The 19,332-nt window shown below is 42.3% G+C and overlaps 1 long non-coding RNA gene across 1 annotated transcript in view; it reads right to left on the reverse strand.

The window, feature by feature from the left end:
• Positions 1-18,965, reverse strand: part of LOC102373734 — a 92,824-nt gene extending 73,859 nt beyond the window's left edge. The window contains exon 1 of the long non-coding RNA XR_324302.1: positions 18,828-18,965. This is a non-coding gene — a long non-coding RNA (uncharacterized LOC102373734). The remainder of the gene's footprint in view (positions 1-18,827) is intronic.
• Between the last annotated feature and the right edge of the window lie 367 nt (positions 18,966-19,332).

The raw sequence follows: 19,332 nt of genomic DNA on the forward strand, positions 1-19,332 counted from the left end.
ACTCTTTCCTGCCTATGCAGGGGGTTGGACTTGATGATCTATTGAGGTCCCTGCCGACCCTAACATCTATAAGGCTACCTTGCCCACCCAGTGAGTGAGGGGGCGGGGAGGTGGTGGCTTTGTAGGGAAGATGCAACACATTCTGGGATACTGGGGGAGTATGAGTCAACTTAATTCAGGAGGGGATCCGGACAGAGGTTAGAAAGGCCAGTTTAACCTAAATCAGTTAACTTTGATATTACATGCATGCAGGTCTATATTAAACCAGTTTGGGTCATTTTGAAACCAGTTCATATGCACTGAATTTCTGTTGTGTTACAGGTTTAAATCAGTTTTTGATTACTTAAACCAGTGTTTGTGTAATATCTGTCCCTAGCCTAAATGTTTCTATTTGATATATTCCATAATTTATATTTAATTTATGCCACATCTGTTTATCTGTAACTCTAGAATATTCTAACAATCTTAATTTAATTATCAGCATATTCATATTATCTTCTGTATGCTTTAAAACAGGCCTAGGAGGGTCTATTAAACTGAATTTAAGTCCAGTACACTGTGCAGGTGTCCAGTATAATGAACATTTAAACGGCTATGCTCTGAGGTTAATTTGTTCTGTAAAATTGCCCAGACCTCTCCAGAGTATTCATTAGTGGAATAAAATAGAGCCCTAATCCAGATAGATGCTAAAGGATTATCGTTATTGCTATAAGAATGACTGATAAAATTCTAATTGGCATTGCCGAAGGGACTGAACAAGTGAACCAGATTATGAAAAATATTGGATTTTAGATTTTTCCAACTGAATTCCAGGAGTGGGGTAAAATAAACTGATTGATTCCACCTGAAAACACAGCACTACTGCAACTTTTTTCTGGAATTTCTTTAAGTGGCCTAAAAATAAAAGTATACTGAATTATAGTGAATTACACTGTTTCTGTAGAATACAATTAGAGCTAAAACACTACTAAAATCTTTATTTTGCTTTTAACAGCATCTTCACTACAAACAGGCTTTTGTCTCATTAGTGTGGCACTGACAGATTTAAACCTGTAGTTATATACTTGTTCATAGGCATACAAAACTCTTGGGCAGAGGTGATATCTTTTATTTGACCAACTAAGTAGTTGCAAAAAAAAAAAAAAAAAATCTTTGAAAGCGTTTGTGCACACTCAATCTTCATCAGTCAAAGAATAAATCACAGATGTTAGTAATTCTCCCAAGTAGAAAAGAAACTTCATCTTGTAAAGAGGAGACTAGACAGTCACCTTGCTGAGGTCACCTAACCTCAGTTATCTTCCTGCCTAGAGCGGAGAGGGGAGCTGGTGGCACACTGCACCACTGCTAGTTGTCCCCAGGCCATGCACCATCTGGGCCAGCACTGGGCTGGACCCAGAAGCCTTACCTGGGGTCCTGGTGGCCTCCTGGGGCTGCAGTAGTGGTGATTCTGCCATGCAGAGCCTGGCCTGCAGCCACAACATGGGTCTGGGCACGTTGGCTCCACTTGTGCACAGTATGCACTGCCTGTGTGTGCACTGTTCCCTTTTTTTCTCCATGGGGTTTTGACCCTTGGAAATACAGAGGCTAAAAAACCCTCTGTGCTGCTCCCTTACAGCATGGAGAACAACTGAATGTGTGGTATGTGGCACTGCAGATGGGTCTGCGGCGCCGCATAATGCACGGCTATGCTCATCTGGACATGGCCATGGTGGGATTTCTCCTAGGTAGAAAAGCCAGTTCGTAAAAAGCTGCTCTGTGAGAATGCAAATTAGGAGCAGTCAGTGGTTGAAGCAGTCACATTACCTGAAGGTATCAGATGGCCGGCAGAGTGTAGAATTTGACTTCTTTCTTTTTCATGTTGTGCAGTTTCCATTTCAAAATGGCACAATACGATATCTTCCATGTTTCAGAGATATTGGTTGTAGAGACCAACATAGCTACAACCAGTATCCCTGATACTTGTCCATAGTAATATCAAACTTTTCATTGTGTTTTCTTGTCTCTTCCTGATATAGAAAAAAGACTCATTTTTCTTACAGGTTACTTAATCAAACCTAAGATAGTTTCTATCCTCTTAATCAAATAAAAGCTCTTAATTGTTTTGTTTTAAATCTACAAGTTCTAACATCCTTATCTCAGTATAACGTATGCTGAAGTTAAAACAAGAATTCTACAGATTTACAGAATTTCATTATCATAGAATCATAGAGGAGTAAGTCTGGAAGAGATCTCCATAGGTCATCTAGTACAATCGTACAATCCTGCCCCACACTGTCCCAGAGGCAGGATTATCCCTATTTTAACCATCCTATACAAATCTGTAACCTAACCTCTTAGTACATCTACAGTCAAATCTCACACTACATAAAGACATAAAAACCTGCCACAGATAAAGTAGGGGGTCCATGGCAGCCAATATCTTGCTTCTGTAAAAGACGGTTAATATATGCTCAAGAAATCCTCTTGTAAGAGAGGAAGGTATACCCCCCTCAGTCCATACCAATCTGACCATGAATTTTCTTTCTGACCTCATATATGTTGATTGGTCTGAAACTGAGTGGAGAGGCAAGACCCTCTAGCTGGGAACCTCTGGGTTTAAGTCCCAGAAGCAGCACTGGCACACCGCAGTCAAAATCCCCAGTCGTGGCTGCAGCCAACACCCAATGTCTCTGAGGAAGGTTTAACACCCCCTTCCCCCCCACCAACACACATAGCAGTCCAGGAGGAGCGGGGGGAAGGATCGGGGGTGGGGAGGAGGATTTATTACTTATTAAGCCTTATTAAGCTCCTGAAGCATCCAAAAAAGCCCAGAAGCATAAGAAATACCAATTGTAAAACATAGCCATAGCTATGCCTAGATCATCCCTGATCAGTGACTATCCAACCTCTTCTTGAACACCTCCAGTTATGGAGGGTCTACAGCTTTCCTAGGGAGTCTGTTCCACTGCCTCACTGTTCTAACAGTGAAGAAATGTTTCTAGATATCTAATCTAAACCTACTTTGCTACAACTTCTAGTCATTGGTCCTCTGCAGCTCCTCGAGAGTGCCTTTTCTGCCTGGTGAACATGCCTAACTCCTTTAGCTTCTCCTTGTATGAGTTGCTTTCTCAGCCCCTTATCATCTCTGTTGCCTGCCCTGGGCCCTCTCTAACTTCCCCACATCCTTTTTAAGAAGTGAAGCCCAAAGCTGCACATAATAGTTTAGATGAAGCCTAACCAGAGAGTGTTGAGTAGAGGCATTGTCTCTTCCTGCGTCTTGCACCCAGTGCTTCTGTTGATATATCCCAACAACACATTCACCTTTTATGCAGCTACCTCATGCTCGAGACTCATATTGAGTGTGTGATCGACCAAGAATCTCATATCCTTCTCTATAACGCTGACATCCAACCAGGTGTCTCCCATTTTGTATTTTTACTTTTGATTATTCTGCCCAAGGTGTTACGCCTTGTATATGTCAGCACTGAACTTCATCCTGTTAACATTAGCCCAGCTTTCCAATCTGTCAGGGTCATTCTGAATTGTGCTCCTGTCCTCCCATGTGTTCACAGTCCTTCCCGGTTTTGTGTCACCTGCAAATATGCTCAAGAAGCTTTCTGTGCCAGAATCCAAACCATTAATAAATGCATTGAACATCACTAGGCCCAGGGCAGACCCCTGTGGGACTCCACTTGAAACCTCCTGCCATTGTGACGTACTTACATTTATAAATACCCAATTAAGCAAATTGTTTATCCAGCATATAGTAGTTTTGCCCACCCCACCTTTCTTCAATATGTTTATGAAAAAGTTATGCAGGACCTTGTTTGAAGACTTGCTGAAGTCCAGATACACTATATCCACAATATTCCCTTCTTCCACCCAAGTAATTACTCTGTTAAAGGAGATCAAATTTGTTTGACTGCTGTTTTTAGTAAATCCATGCTGGGTGCTTGCAAGCAATCTTTCCTCCATATGCTTGCCAAAGGATTTCCGTAGGATATGCTCCAGTAACTTCTTGGGTATCAAGGTGTTTATCAAGGACTACCATTCTGTAGTCCTCCAGGTCCTCCTTTTTTGTATTTTTAAAAGAGGGGAGCTATATTGCCCTGTTTCCAGTCTTCCTCCAACTTCTTAAATATTATTGCCAAGAGCTTCCAGATCATATCTGCTAATTCCTTCAGTACCATGGGACAAGCCCTGATGATTTGAATTAATTCAGACCCAGAAAAAGCTATCTGAATGTCTCTTTTTATTTAATCTATCACCTTGTCCCTTTCCTTATCCAAATAATCCTTGTTTGCTGTTTGATTGCAGCCCAGTTTTTGTGAAGACTGAGGCAAAGTAACTGTTGAATAGCTCCACCTTCTTTGCATCTTCTAAGACTTCACCTAGGCTACTTAGTGGTGGACTCGCAGCTTTCTTGGGTCATTATTTTTTTACCAACTTACTTACAGAACCTCTTCTTGTTGTCTTTAACCTCTCTTGCCATGTGCATCTTATTCTTTACTTTTGTGTTCCTGATTGTGTCCCTGCAGGTTCTTGTTATTTCCTGGTATGCTTCCTTGGTGACCTACCCATTTTTCCATTGTTTAAATGCTTTTCTTTTGCATTTGAGGCATCCTAAAAGCTCCTTGTGCAGCCACATTAGTCTCTTGCCATTCTTGTGATTCTACCATGTCAGAACAGCTTCTTTTTGAGCTTCCAATACTGTGCCCTTTTGAAGCTCCCAACCCTCCTGACCACCTTCATCCTTCAGTCTGTCTTCCCATAGTACCCATAGTTCTATTAATGCCCCGATGTGAAATGAAATCTGCCTTGTTGAAATCTAGCATCTTTGTTTTGCTGACTGTGGCAGGAGCGACGTCAGGGTCGCTGTGCTCTCCCCTGTCGCCTCCTTTACTGTTCCAAGCTTCTGACTTGCACCCTCCTGTTCTCTCCTGCCACGACTTTGATGGTATATGAGTTTTTTTATAGGGAGGCTACCTTTCTTCTGCTTGGCTACAGTTCTCTTGCTTTGGGTGTTCTGTGTACCCAAGCCTTGTGGGCTATGCGTGTACAACAATGTCTTGGCCTACACCGCTGTGGCGCTCAGGCCCTCTGTGGCCCTGTCTCTCTCTGGGGCCTTCTCTGCAATGCAGCCCTCTCACAGGGCTATTCTCTGCAAGGCTGCCCTCTCACAGGGCTCACAGCACCGCTTCTGGGGTTTCTCAGCCACCCCTCTCTGGAGCTGGGGTCTGTACACCCCAAACACTGTGCCCTCACTGGGCCTGGGGTCCTCACTCTACCATGAGTCCCCTATGAGGCCTCCTCCATCCCCTTATAGCCTCACCCAAACCACTGGTGTAACAATAGCAAACATAAAGCCACTAGCTATAACTATGCTCAGGCCTACCGAGTTTTCTCTCCTACTGCGGTGACCAATGCTGCTCTGATATTCAGGTTTTTCTCTCTTCTGGCAGGGAGCTCCTTCATCCTTAGCTGCTTGTAGGGGAACTGCCTCTGGCCTCCTGCCTGTGCTTTATATAGGGGCCAGGCCCTGCCCCTTTCTTCAGCTGGCTAGGCAGGGGTAAGCCATTAGCTCCCCTTGGTTGCCTCAGCAACCGGCACCTGAAGGGTTATCCCAGCACTTCTGGTAGCAGGCACCCTAGTGCCCTGCTACACTGACCTCATGCTTTCCCCATCTCATGATCTGGAATTCTATCATGTCAAAATTGCTTCCTCCCAAGTTAATCATTACCTTCACATCCTTTACCAGTTCTTCCCAATTGATCAGTACAAGATCCAAGTTAGGAACCAGCTTGACATTGTATGTTTGTCTTTCTGTGATGGTCTAAATTCAAGTGCCAGGCAAACAGCACACCTCCTGGGACCCTGAATTATATGCCTGATACATTTTATTGGGATAAATATTACAGTCTGAGCCAGATTTTATCACTTTACTTCCAATGGTTTACTCATGAAAGTACTGTACTACTCAACATGAGTAACAGTAGCAAAATCTGGCTTTTAGCTTTTCATTACAAGTTGTCATTTCAAAATAGTGCATTCTTTGTATAATGTATTTGTCTGAAGAATACAAAATACCTTGGTGTATTTCAGTTCTATATGCACTCCCCAAACTAGTGGATAGATCTACTTTCTACGTTGTTTATAGCAGTCATAGGGCATCTTCAGTTTTAAGGGGTATATACTCTAAGTGCACTCCACTCTAACTAACGATCAATGCAGTGAATAGATGGTCTATTTCCTTTTTCCTTTTTTTCCTGAGGTGAATAAAATGTAATACAAGTAAATTTAATTAGCAAAGCTAATTGAAGCTAAAGAGATTCTAGCTAAAGAGAGTTCAAGCTAAAAGAGATAGGATCTGCTCTAGATCCAAAGTTCCCCAAAGTTTCTGAGAGAGCGAACTGAAGGGTTTTATTCACTTTATAGGGAGATGAGTCCAGCCACCATCCTTGAGTGGGGTGTGCTCCAATCCAAAGACAGATCCATGTTTTCCCTCAATATTGGAGTAGAAATATTGTGTTTTGTTGTTTGTTATTTTTTTCCTTGGGTCCTAGCTGAACCTGCAAACATTTTTCCATTAAAACCAACTTAGGGTTTGAGAACATACAGGAAATAGCCATTTGGAATATGATGAACATTAGGGTAAATGCCACATCTACATTTATGAGAAGACAGGGAGAAAAGACTGTATACAGCTAAGGAATCAAGTCTATTATTTTAATATTCATAATAATCTATAGAGAAAAAAATCTGAAAAACAAAAATAAAAGAAATGTAAATAATGACTACATTCAAGAATACTTACTTCACTTCTACATTCTCTAAGTGTATTATATTATGGCAATTATTCATTCTAATTGTGATTATAGTTGATTACAAATTAACAAAGTGATGCTAAGCTTTTCAAAGAAGTAATGAAGGTTTGCTTGGTTTATGGTGCTGAATTGCTGTGAAACCAGTTTCTCACCATAAACAGATTCTTAGATTTCACTCTTTTTTTTTTTTTTGCACAGAATGTGTTCTATGACCTGCACTACAGTTTTAATGCAGATAGTCATCAGTCCCTTTAAAATGTATTGAAAAATCATAAAAGAAGATAATATTACCTATTCAAGAAACCTACTTTATAAAACTCTCCTAATGGTGTCATAAGGTTTTATCCTCTATCATATATGTCACCAGCAGTCAGCACCTGAACTGTAATCATTCCTACCATAAGCACCTCTAACATACTTTTCTAACAGATTGTCCCATTGCAAGATTTCAGTTGCAGAGCCAGGATTTAGGATTTTAGAAATATCTTTCTTGCTCTTTGTACTTCATTTTATTGCATGTTAAACTCAGACTTATATAGAACAAGGAAAGAACATAGAAAGATATTTTACCCATGTGTAATACAAATTTATTTCAAATGGCGCTAATTAAGTATGTCTTTTTTGTGTGTTCACATGTACAATGAGGTAAAGTAAATAAGTTTTAATTAATTAAAAATTATATTGTGTAGCCCAGGTAACTTGGGTATATACTCCCCTTCTCCAATTGAAGGGGACTGTTAGCTGGCAGGTGTGCTGTGGGGGAACTGCAGACCGCTCAGTTTCCCTCCGTCCCTATAGAACCAGGCCAGGATAGTCAGGGGACTTAACTATATACAAATGTATTTACATTAACTCATCACAAGGAAAAGGAACATGGATATAAACATATGTACAATATATTTATATATATTTATAAGATATCTAAACCAGTAACATAAACAATACCCTCTGGGAAAATGACATTAAACCTTATACCAGTGCTCCAGATACAGTTAAGTCACAGGTAAGTATCTGATCTGAAACAGATAAACCCCAAAGATAAACTCAATCCTGAGGTGAAACCCCAATGCCCTTGAGCTTTTCCCAAGCCCTACAAAGAAGCTGGTAACTTTAGGGGGGCCCTCTCAGTGGGACCTCCCCTTTCAGGAACCCTTAACTAACCAGGGGGGACTCCCCCACTCCTGTGGGAATCCTCTTTTCTCTACAACTCATGGCTCCCAGGCCTGGAGGGTGGCCCTCGTCCTCGGTGCCAGGCTGCTCTTTCACCTGCAGTGGGCTTTGGGGGGTGGGGGTCGCTGTTCCCTGGAACAGGGCTCCAGTCTGCAGGGCTTCTGGGGCCTCTGGCTTGGTCCTGTCTGCTGGCCCAGTAGCCCAATCACTGTCTGGCTCTCTGGACTCAACCTTTTGCTATGGGTCAGAGGCCTGGGCTGCCTCACGCAACACCAGGCTCGGACCTCTCCCGGACCCTCCATGCAGCGCCTCCTGCACTGAGCTCCCAGCCTCGTTCCAGGGGTTGAGGACCTGAGTCGCCCAAGTGCTCCAAAGGTCCTACTTTGTGCACTGTCCTGTGTATTGTGTCTCTGGCCACACGCCACAGGTTGCAGACCCAAGCTGCCTCACACAGGTCCCAGGGTCTGGACGCTGTGTGCTAGGCTGCACATTGAGAGCCTAGCTGCTGGAGCCATCCGCTGTTCCCTGCTGATGGAAGTCTTCAGAGGTGCTTTTGGGCTACTGCTTTGCCCTGCTTCGCAGTTCTCCTCAGCTCTTCAAAGCCCTGCTCTTCTCTCTTCTCTGTCCTGGATGTGTTCTCCTCATGGTGGGCACACAGCTCCTTTTATATGCTCCAGGGCTCCACCCCTGAAGTCTTCCAGACTTGAGTGTTGCAGTCTTCAATGAGGTCCGGGGGGGGGGGGTCCCTTCCCCCCCCCCCTCGGGAAAGGGGGATCCTCTCCCCCTCCCCTCAGGAAAGGGGCATGACTTAACTCCTCTTGCTTCCTCCTGATTGGTGGATGAGCTCCACCAATCAAAATGGCAAAATTTCAAGCCTGGGACTGAACCCAAGCTCCAAAGGGCAAGCCTGCTACAATTGCAAAGTGTTTTCTTTCCAAGATGAAAATTCCTTTCCCCCCTCCCCCCTTTCTGGTAGGTATATATCAGAGCATTCTGTCTTCCTTTTTTTGTTTTTGGTGGGGGAAGGGAGGGCATGATGAGGCAGAAGGACCATGCAAAGAGACACAGAGGGTGCATCCAGACAAGTATGGATGTTTGGTTCCCCAAGGACAAGTAGTCAACGCACCTAGCACCACTGCTACTTGTCCCCGGGGAACACCTGTGCCACGCGCACTTTGGCGTGCAGCAAGCTACCCTGGGTGGGATAGGGGTGGCTGGGGCCAGCACTGGGCTGGCCCCAGTAACTTCACCAGGAGTTGTGGGGGTTCTCCTGGGGCTGCAGCAGTGGCGATTCTCTGCTCAGCTCTACCTTTGAGCATTGTGTGCTGTCTGTGCTTGTGCTGCTGTGCTTTTATTTTTTTTTTTGAGGGGCTTTTGACCCTTGTATATCTAGGGGTCAAAAAAACCCACAGAAGAAAAAGAGCAGCATGGGACGTGCACCCTTGCAGCCTGAAGAACAACTAAATGTGTGGTATGCGGCTCTACAGACATATTTGCAGCACCACATACTGCACAGCTGCACTCATCTGGACATGGCCAGAGGAGTAAACCTCCACATACTCTCTGCATAGAGTTTCTCCTAAATCCTTCATGTTAATGAGCTGCAGATCTGTCCCCAAGCCCTACACATATCTTCAGTTTTGCATAGGTGCTTAAAGATCCTTCAGGAACAAAGGATGGCCACTCAGATGTTTCATACCTCTGCACAGTTTCTAGAAACCAGACCCTCTCACCACATGCCTTGTAATTCTTCTCTGCTTTAACTGTAAAGACAGGGACACTTTCACTTTTTCCCTACCAGGAAATCTTATAAACGAGATTTACTACTTCAGGAGAGAGGGAATATATTCAGCTAAGATATAACTCCCTAATTTTTATGGGGCAGGATATTGTGTGATGTCTCTCTCTTTTGCCTTGTCTCTGCCCACTCTGGTATTTATCCAGCACTACAGAGAGAGCTGTCTGTGATGGCTCAAGAAGGGGATGACTGAACACTTGCATTGCAGAGAAGGGAAGATCTTTTTGCGTGTGAATCTCTATACAGTTTGTGATCAATTGTTATATTGCAGTACTTACAGGAGGAACTACATATAATTTAAGTAATCTATTCCAGATAAAGTCAAACTTAGAACATGCCTAATCAGCAGTGCTGATTCCTCAGAGTTTGAAATGTCACAACTGGTAGTTGGAGAAACCTAAGTAATATCAAAATTCATTAAAACTATAATGTAGAGAAAATTAGATTCTTAAAATATTAATAATCTTCATATTTATACTACTGCATGATATTAGTGGATGCAGCAGACTGGTTAGATTATTTAAAATGTATGTCTGTTAGGTCCCTGATGGGAAGATGGGAAGAAAGCATTTTCCAGCGTTTGTGATTAAATAGGAATTTGTTCAGCTTAACTGGAAACCTTTCAAGTAATTTTTGGATGATATTTAGCTGATTAATTGAAATGGGTCTAAAAGTATCAGCAAAAAATTGAAATATTACAACTTCTTTATTGAAATGCAGATAAGTGAGGAACACCAAATGAATTTATAGTTTGATTCAATCGTTTATTCCAATGAGTTCAACCAAAGTGTTTGTCATTCCAAATGAATTCTTTTTGATCAGTCATGCAGATTTCTTTAATGGAACAAAGTTTCATTGAAAGAATGACTTGACTTCATGGAATTAAAACCATTTAAATATATTCTCAAATTGACTGCTCTCAACTACAGGATACTGTAAGAAGCAGGGGGAAAAGGATAGTCTGAAAATTAAGATGAAGGATAGGTACTCTGGGCACTTGGATTTTATTTCCTACTTTGCCACAAATTTCTTGAAGGACCGTGGCAAGTAATTTTGAATGACTTGCCCCTCAGTGGTGTGAAACATTGACAATTTCCTCTGATTTTAATGGGAGTTTCCAGTGCTCAGCACCTCTGCAAATATAGTTCCATCTATGGTTGCTGTGGTTCAGATTCTTCTTTTATTTATTGTAGTTTTTCCAGTTAATAAAATATTAAGCACTATTGTTTTCACTTTTCAGCATGTGGTATGATTGTAGTTTAACCCAGTTACACTGATAAACCACAAACTTTACCACAAAAAATTATTCCCGCTTGTTCCCCCTGACTCTAATGCTACAATCTAATTTTGCCATCCCCAACTACCGCCGCCCTCAAACCTCCTACTTTCTTCATATTTTATTTTATATCTTGACTTATTCCGTAAAAAGCATAAGAATAATGTATGTCTGTTAGTCTGTGTTAGTCTGTTAGTCTGTTAGTCTGTATGTATGTCTGTGCTTACCTAACCCCTGAACTGATTCTCAATGGAATTCTTCCAATCAACAAATATCTTCTTCAGCAAAATATAACATTTTGCTATTTGAATTATTGCTATTATTATTCAGATCTGAGAGTCAGTCCACAATACATGGTTGAATTAAGTTTATTTTTTTTCACATGTACATTTGATATATTTGAATAATCTTTGACATATCATTCTAACAAGTCTGTACTTTTGAGAAATTACTGCACAATACTATACCAGCATTTGTACATAATAATGTTTTTTCTCCATAGTGGTTAATGGCAATGATTAGTATCCAGCTTAAAACTAACAAATGCTCCCAGATCCTTACCTTAATATCTAAATTCTCTCTCTAATGGTCTCAGAATGAAATACTTTCCCATGCCCTAAGCACTGATTCTGTGTTTGAAATAAGGTGAAATGTATTAGGGAACTCAGAAACAGTATCAATTTGGGAGGGGATGTGTGTTTAAAAAGCACTTTCTCGTGTAGCATTTTTTTTCCAGAATCCCTTAACTCAGCTTCCTGCACACAGGGTGAATGTCCAATAGCAACATCACCTCTCCACCCCCTCAATTTATTGCCAGCATGTAGTGGAGTCTGAGTTCTGAGGAACACTTGAGCATGACTATCTCTTGGATCTTAAGGTCTGTTCCCATCCTAAGGATCCACTACATACAATTATAGAAATTTCAGCTTTAGTTAGCTGCTGGGTAACAGGCACTTCAGTGGAGAGCACTGTTCTCATACTGTTTTCTACAGCTTCAGCAAAGAACCACCTCTGTATCTTTCCTATAATGAAGACCAGGCATCCTAGCAAGGGAGAACTGGTATTATATGATATAAAATACTTAAACAGAATTATTCCTAAACAATAGAAATCTTTCTGGTGCACACCAGTTCCATTACCCAATCAAATCTCAAATTTTGTGCAGTTATGGTAACTCCAAAAGTGACACTGGAGGAATTTAAGGTAGAAAGCTTATATACATGAGGTCCATTCTGTAGTTGTACTCTGCACTGTACACTAATATGTGAAACATAGAGCAACTTCCCCTGCAAAGAAGGTGTCCTTCTGGAATCTGAGTAAATAGTTTATGCAGATGAAGCAACTCAGTAGCTGTTCATCTCCTTGTTTCACCAGACAGTGGGATCAGGAAGCTCTGAGGGCCTTGTCTCATGCAATACTTAGCTTGTGATAAATCTGTCCAGTATTAAATTTAGAATATGTTCTGAACAATTGCACATTTATGTTTATTATGATCTCTAATGTGCGCAGCTCACTGACTGTTGGTCCCAGACCCAAAACCACACCAGTCTTGAACCAGCCCTGATGCAGTGCCGGGGCTGGGACCAACAATCATTGAACTGTGCATGTTAGAGGCTGTAGTCAACAATACCATGCAACTTGATCCTGGAGGAACCTGACAAGTGAAAGATCTTGGATCTTTCCTCCTGTCATGTGGTTTTCCTCATCCCACCAGGAGGATTGGTACAGCAAATGGATCCCTGGATAAGGACCACAAATTGCTCATATTATCTCCATGGAGCACTAAATAATAGCTGAACATGTGTTACTTAATACAATCTGGAGATACTCCTCACATGAGAAGTCATATCTTTGCTAGGATACTAGCACACTTACCCTGTGTTTTTAATTCTTGAATGTATGTGACAGGAGGCAAACCCACAGGCCCAGTCATAGTGCCAGCCCACCACCTGTCTTCAGGCATGCTGCCCACCTTACTTCTTGCTACGCCTTGTTGTGAAGTAATTAAGATGTCAATTAGGCAGGAGACTGCCCTTCGAGCATTCTGTTGTCAAAGGGTGGTACATACACCACTCTGACCTTCCCTTATCACATCCCATGCCTTGCAGATGACTTCCGTGAGTTATGCTATGCTCCAGCTTGAGGCCAGGCCCAACTCATCATGTTGTTAGGCCTGTCATACTTCCCTGCTCTGGGCCTCACACATACAGCCTCCCTCTCACTGGGGCCTCTATCACTCCACCTGCTCTCACCAGGCCTCTTGCACTCATGCCCCTTGCTGGGCCATATTCACTCCAACCTGCTCCCTCAAGTGACTACATAGGCCACCAGGCTCATCTCTGTACTCCTTGGCCAGGCCTGGTGCAGCCTTTTGGGCCTTTCCTGTGACCCTCATCTATGCGGTGGCCAGGCAATTAGCCAATTAGCTAAACACTGGGCTAACTCCACCCTTCATCATGTAACACAGCCTGCTTGTTCTCAATTTGGGACTAGAGACTTGCCCCTTTCACTTGCGGCTCCCTCTCTGCCACCTCACTCAGCCTCAGGCTCACTTATGGCCTCAGGTGCCCGAAAGCTTACATGGGCCTCCCTGTCCCTTTCCTCATTGGGCCTTAACAGACTTGTCCCCTCTTCAGGGCTACATGTGCTCGGTCCCTCCCTGGGGCCTCAACATACTTGCCCCCTCTCTTGAGTTCTCAGGTCTTATCCCCCCCTGAGCTCAGGTGCCTCCCATGGGCGTTCCTGGCCCCTCTACTCTTCAGGGTCTTACATCTCCACTAGATCAGGTGCCACACTCATGAGTGTGCCTGGCCCCACTAATCCCTGGGGCCTTACACCCCTATGGGCTCATGTGCCACCCATGGAGGTGCCTGTCTCTACTACCTACTCTGGGCTCAAGTGTCCCTCCCTGGGTGTGCCTGGTCCTACTCCCCTCTGGTATTATAACCCACCAGACTGGTGGGGGGCTGGGGTTTGATGGCATCCCTCCTCACCTTTCACCAGGGAGATAACTGTCCTGGCATTTCTGGGGGACTGTCCCACCACAACCAGCCCCACCCAGCCACCCAACCCCAGCAGGTTGCAGTTTCAAGTCATGCCCAGAACCAGAAGCCTCCTGCCATCCCCAATAGCTCCTGCCCTTACCTCCAAGGAGTTCTTTGAGCAGCAGTGCAGCCGGGTGTTGCTGCTTCCTCGGCTGCTGGCAGCCCTGAAAGCCAGGATCTTAAAATGGCCACCTCATCAGGGCTGGCAGGAACCTGTCTGCTGCCTGCTCTCCTCCTTAAAGTGGTAGACACCAAAGGTGCTCTGCCATCCACCTCCCCCCTTAAAATGGTTCCTGGGGGAAGTTTTCCCTGATGCTCACAAAGCAGGCTCCCTCACTACCTGCAACAGCCCTTCAGTTGTGAGAACCCCATTGGTGCTCCACTACAGTTTGGTTGGTTGCATTTTAAGTGCACTTAACACATACTGGCCATATCTACATGTGTGCTTAACTGCACAGTAGACTAATTAGCTGCTGAGTAAAGCATCACTGTCTACATGTATGATGTTATTAGACTGAAGTAAACTACTTACTATAGAGGAGAGTTCTATCTTATGTTGGGGTAATTAACTGTGATTAAATGCATGTGTAGATGCTGATTGCAAGTGTAAATTGTGCCCTGTCAGCCCAGCCTGCTTGTCACCTATCCACACAGCTTCATACTTTCAGTTCCCTTGTGCCTCAGCCAGCCCCTCTACTGCACAATTCCACCACCCAGAGCCTGGGGCTGACCCCCTCCATGGCCCAGGCCCTGGTGCAAACTCCTCTGCCCTCACACAAATTGCTGCTGTCCTGGGCACACATGTAGATGCTGCACCTGGAAGTAGTTTACTCCAGCTTAAACTGCTCTGCAGTTTATTGCTTCAAAGTAATGACCCTACGATGACAGGCTGAGAGCCATGGGGCTCTTTAGCCTGGAAAAGCGCAGGCTCAGGGGTGATCTGATGGCCACCTATAAGTTTATCAGGGGTGACCACCAGTATCTGGGGGAATGTTTGTTCACCAGAGCACCCCAAGGGATGACGACTAGGTCGAACAGTCATAACCTACTACAAGACTGTTTCAGGCTGGACATAAGGAAGAATTTCTTTATTGTCCGAGCCCCCAAGGTCTGGAACAGCCTGCCACCGGGGGTGGTTCAAGCACCTACATTGAACACATTCAAGAGCAAACTGGATGCTTATCTTGCTGGGATCCTATGACCCCAGCTGACTTCCTGCCCTTTGGGCAGGGGGCTGGACTCGATGATCTTCCGAGGTCCCTTCCAGCCCTAATGTCTATGAAATCTATGAAATCTATAATTGCATGAGTAGATGTACCCACTAAATGTAACATGTGACACAACCATAAGTCAGTATACTCCGGAGCTTTAGGTCACAGAGCTGACTCCAACACTGGAAAGGACCAAATAGTTACAGTTCACCATATTAGTTTTAACATATTACTCTGAAGTTTTTATCTTGAGAAAATGCCTCAATCTCTGAACCAGATTGTAACAATGAAAAGTATTAGTAGTTCCAAAACCTTGGATTGTTTTCAACTCTTCATAAGGTTTCTTTTCTTCTGGAATAACCATCCCAGTTTGCAATAGCTTGGATTTGTTGTCTGTTCCGGCAGTCTGCCCACCTGCTTAGCCTTCATTTGTTTCAAAACATTGTTTTCAATACTGAATCCGTCTTAGAGAAAAACAAAATAATGAATTTTGTAAAGCTTATCAGTCTGCATGTAAGTCTGCAAACTTAGCACAATGGCAGAATCCCAGAAGATGCATTAATAAATAACTAGGATTAGGTTATCAGTTGCAATATGTGCCCAGACAAGGGAGCTGTGGGAATTAGACCTTCACAATATTCACATGCAGGCTATCTAGGCCCTGGGTGCCAGCATACAGTGGGAAATACTGCATACTTTAATGTACCCTTCAGAAAGAAGTTGGCAGGGAATAGGGAGGGAGAAGTGGGGGGAAGGGAGTAGGGAATTGGAGAATGGTTGATATCTGGATTATACCTTACTATGTGCCTGCCTGGACAACTGGGTTGCTTTACCACATATATGGCTTTTTTCTGGCATAATGTGTTTGCAGCAAATTGTCTGAGCATGGATGGAAGCAGGAAAAGTGGTAATCAGTGCCTTTGAAGTGGTAATCTTTTTAGGGCTGCTTCTGGCATAGAAAATGTATTCATCAACCACTGCTTCCATCTCTACCTATGGTCTCAACCCTTTCTTCCTATAGTTTTACTGCTTATTTTGTATATACACCTCATAGTCTTTATTGTCTGGGTAAGCCTTTATATAGTAAATAAACCATCACTATAACCATCACCACCACCATCATCCAGGTGTCATAAGATAAAGCCATAAAACCATTTATTTATTAGTTTTATGTCTCTATCAAAAAGGCTCAGAGCAGCTTATAATAAACAAACAACTTACAGACAGGATTTACCAAACATCCCCAAACCCAAGAACTCTAATTCCCCACTTCCCCCCAACTTCAGCCTCCCTGCCCGATTGCCACCACCCTGCAATCCCAATGATACCTCCACCGCTCTCATCCAATTACAAAAAATCTTGCCCTATACCAATCCCACTCCCTGCTCAGCTTTTCCCACCACCCCACATCCACCCCAGATCGGAGATCCTCCAATCTTCCCACAATGTCCCTTCCCAGCCCACATCCTTTCTCTTACAGAAGAGCTGCAGCTCTCACCCCATGTAGACTCTATTATGGGTCATATTTTAAGCCATGAAAAAACAGGATTTGGAGCACAATAGTGAGAGAGAAAATGAATAAATGTCTGGTTCATTCTAAAACGTCTAATATAAAATCCATTTATAAAACCTGCTGCTGTTGTTGTTACATTTATTCATATGAGGTTTATCAGTGCAGTACAGTTCCTCTTAAAATTGTTTATTAGTAAATGGCTAATGTACTCAGATGTTAATTATTCTGTTTGTACTTGAGATTTAACCAGAAAAATGGCCATTAAAGACTGACAGCATTTGATTGGCAATTACAGCTTCTTTTTATCTAGGTTTACTACAGTGCAACAAGAGATGATTCATAAGTGAAATAGGTTATGAACTGAAGGTGGAGTGAAAGTCTTAAATGTAGTTGCTGCTTTCAAAGGAGTAATAAACTGCAAATGAATCCTGGGCGTCTAACATGAATAGAAGGGTCTCTGAAAGGTCAGGGACTTCTTATTATGACTTAAGTATGACTGCTTAATGCCATATGTCAAGGCTATTTTTTTAAACATGATATTAACATTTTTATCCCAAATATCCCCATCTCTTCACTGTACACATGTGGAATAGCATTTGAGGATAAATTTATGCAGTCAATTTATAATGAACATTAGTTGCTGGGAGAGCAAGAAAATTAAAAGTTCACTTTGGCTGGATAGCTTAGGTTTTCACATTGACTTTCATCTCAACGTATGTTTGCTTTCCAAGGCTCAATTTTGTACTTTCTGATACTTGTAAAACATGCAGAAAAATTTACAATTTGGGACACCAATGTGTAATGTTCCATAAAGAAACACGAATGTACAATGAATGATTTAGTATATATTGAAAGATGATAAAACAAATATATCATTCATACCCTTTAAAGAACAGCTGTTATTGCTTGTTTTTATCTAGTTCTTTAGGTTTTTGGTTAAAGGAAAATAGTCATATCATACAAACTAAAAATATCCACTAGGTATAAGCAATTTAAATTAAGACAGAATAGGGAGAAAATTTAAAATTTCTTCACTTTCTCTGAAGGAAGAACATTAATTATTATAAAACTTATTAGTACAATATGGATGAGTGAACAGGCATACTAATTTAGATAATATATTTAATAAAACTCTGGAAAAGGTTAGAAATTTAATCTATCACGCAAATTTCTGAGCAGTTTCAAATGACTGCCATTTTAACAACCCGACAAATGTTGTGACAAATGTTTCTTACTTCCCTCCCAAATGGGACTCTCTCCCACAAATTAAGCTAGCAGAAAGTCCTGGACTATCAATATTCAGTCCCAGACTAGAGACAATCTTAATATCCAATATCTATCAACTCACTAACTCCAGAAATAAGGTCATGGTGTTATCAATTCTCAGTTGCATTAGGATAAGACATGCATTTTCAGTCCTAGTAGCTCAAAGGTATCTGATTTTAACTTGTGCCAGTGATAATATGGAAAATAGTTTTATTTTTATTTTTAAATACTTCTAACATTTAGACTCATAGTTCCCCCCTCTAAGTTGTGGGCAGCCTCGCTTATACTATTAAGATATTGTAGCTGTTGTTCACAAATAACCCACCCCAAGTTTTCAAATTACATATTTACCATTGTTTAGACATGGACAAATAAGGGGCATCTATAGGAACGATTTCTGTGTGATAGGATGTAGTATAATAGGGATAATATGCAATGCCACACAGCTCCAATCTGGAGAGAACTAGGAGGGTATACCATTGGGACTCTATAAGGAAGCTGCTGTTTATATTCCACTCTGCACTTTCACCTGTTCTATAGTGCAGCAGATAATATTTTCAGATTAAAACTCTCAAAATGAAAACATGGCTTTTTTATGCATGGAAATCTTTACCAAAATGTGAATGAATATAGAACATTTGAAAGCTTTTCCAGGAAAAGTGGTTTACAGTTGCTACAAAAGCCCCAAAAGCTAAAACAAATGAGAAAAAGTAACAAAAATAATTGCAAGGAAAAAAATTGCTTACCAGATGTACTTTTTGCAGGGAGGAGAACAAGCAGAGATGGCCTTGCTTCCTTATCTTCACATCTAGTTCCCATGGCCAATGGGGCGGGGGGGCAGGGATAGGAAATCCTTGAATGGACTGTATAAGGAGGTGGGTCCATTGCTCCCTCCTCACAGCATGCACTTGTCTATTTTTTTTTCTTTTCACTTCTATTGTTATTATTCCATGGCTAGAGAAGTGAACCCTGTCACCTAAGAGAATTAATACTGGACTAGATTAAGCGATGGAAAATTTCTCTCTCATGTGTGGTCAGTGTCTGCTCGTCTCTTGTGGATAGATCACAGAACACCCAAAGAAGGAACTCAGGGTTCACTGACAAAGTCTCAGAGATGTAACTGTCTGCAACACATGGTGCTTTCTTTCCCCTTAACCTGTGTAGCTTCCTTACCTGAAAGTACTGTACATCTTGTGTCATTCTCTGTCATCTTGTATGAGCCTTATGTATAAATATTCCACATTAAGTTTC

This window comes from Alligator sinensis, unplaced genomic scaffold (genome assembly GCF_000455745.1).
Source record: "Alligator sinensis unplaced genomic scaffold, ASM45574v1 scaffold183_1, whole genome shotgun sequence".
Taxonomy (NCBI): domain Eukaryota; kingdom Metazoa; phylum Chordata; order Crocodylia; family Alligatoridae; genus Alligator; species Alligator sinensis.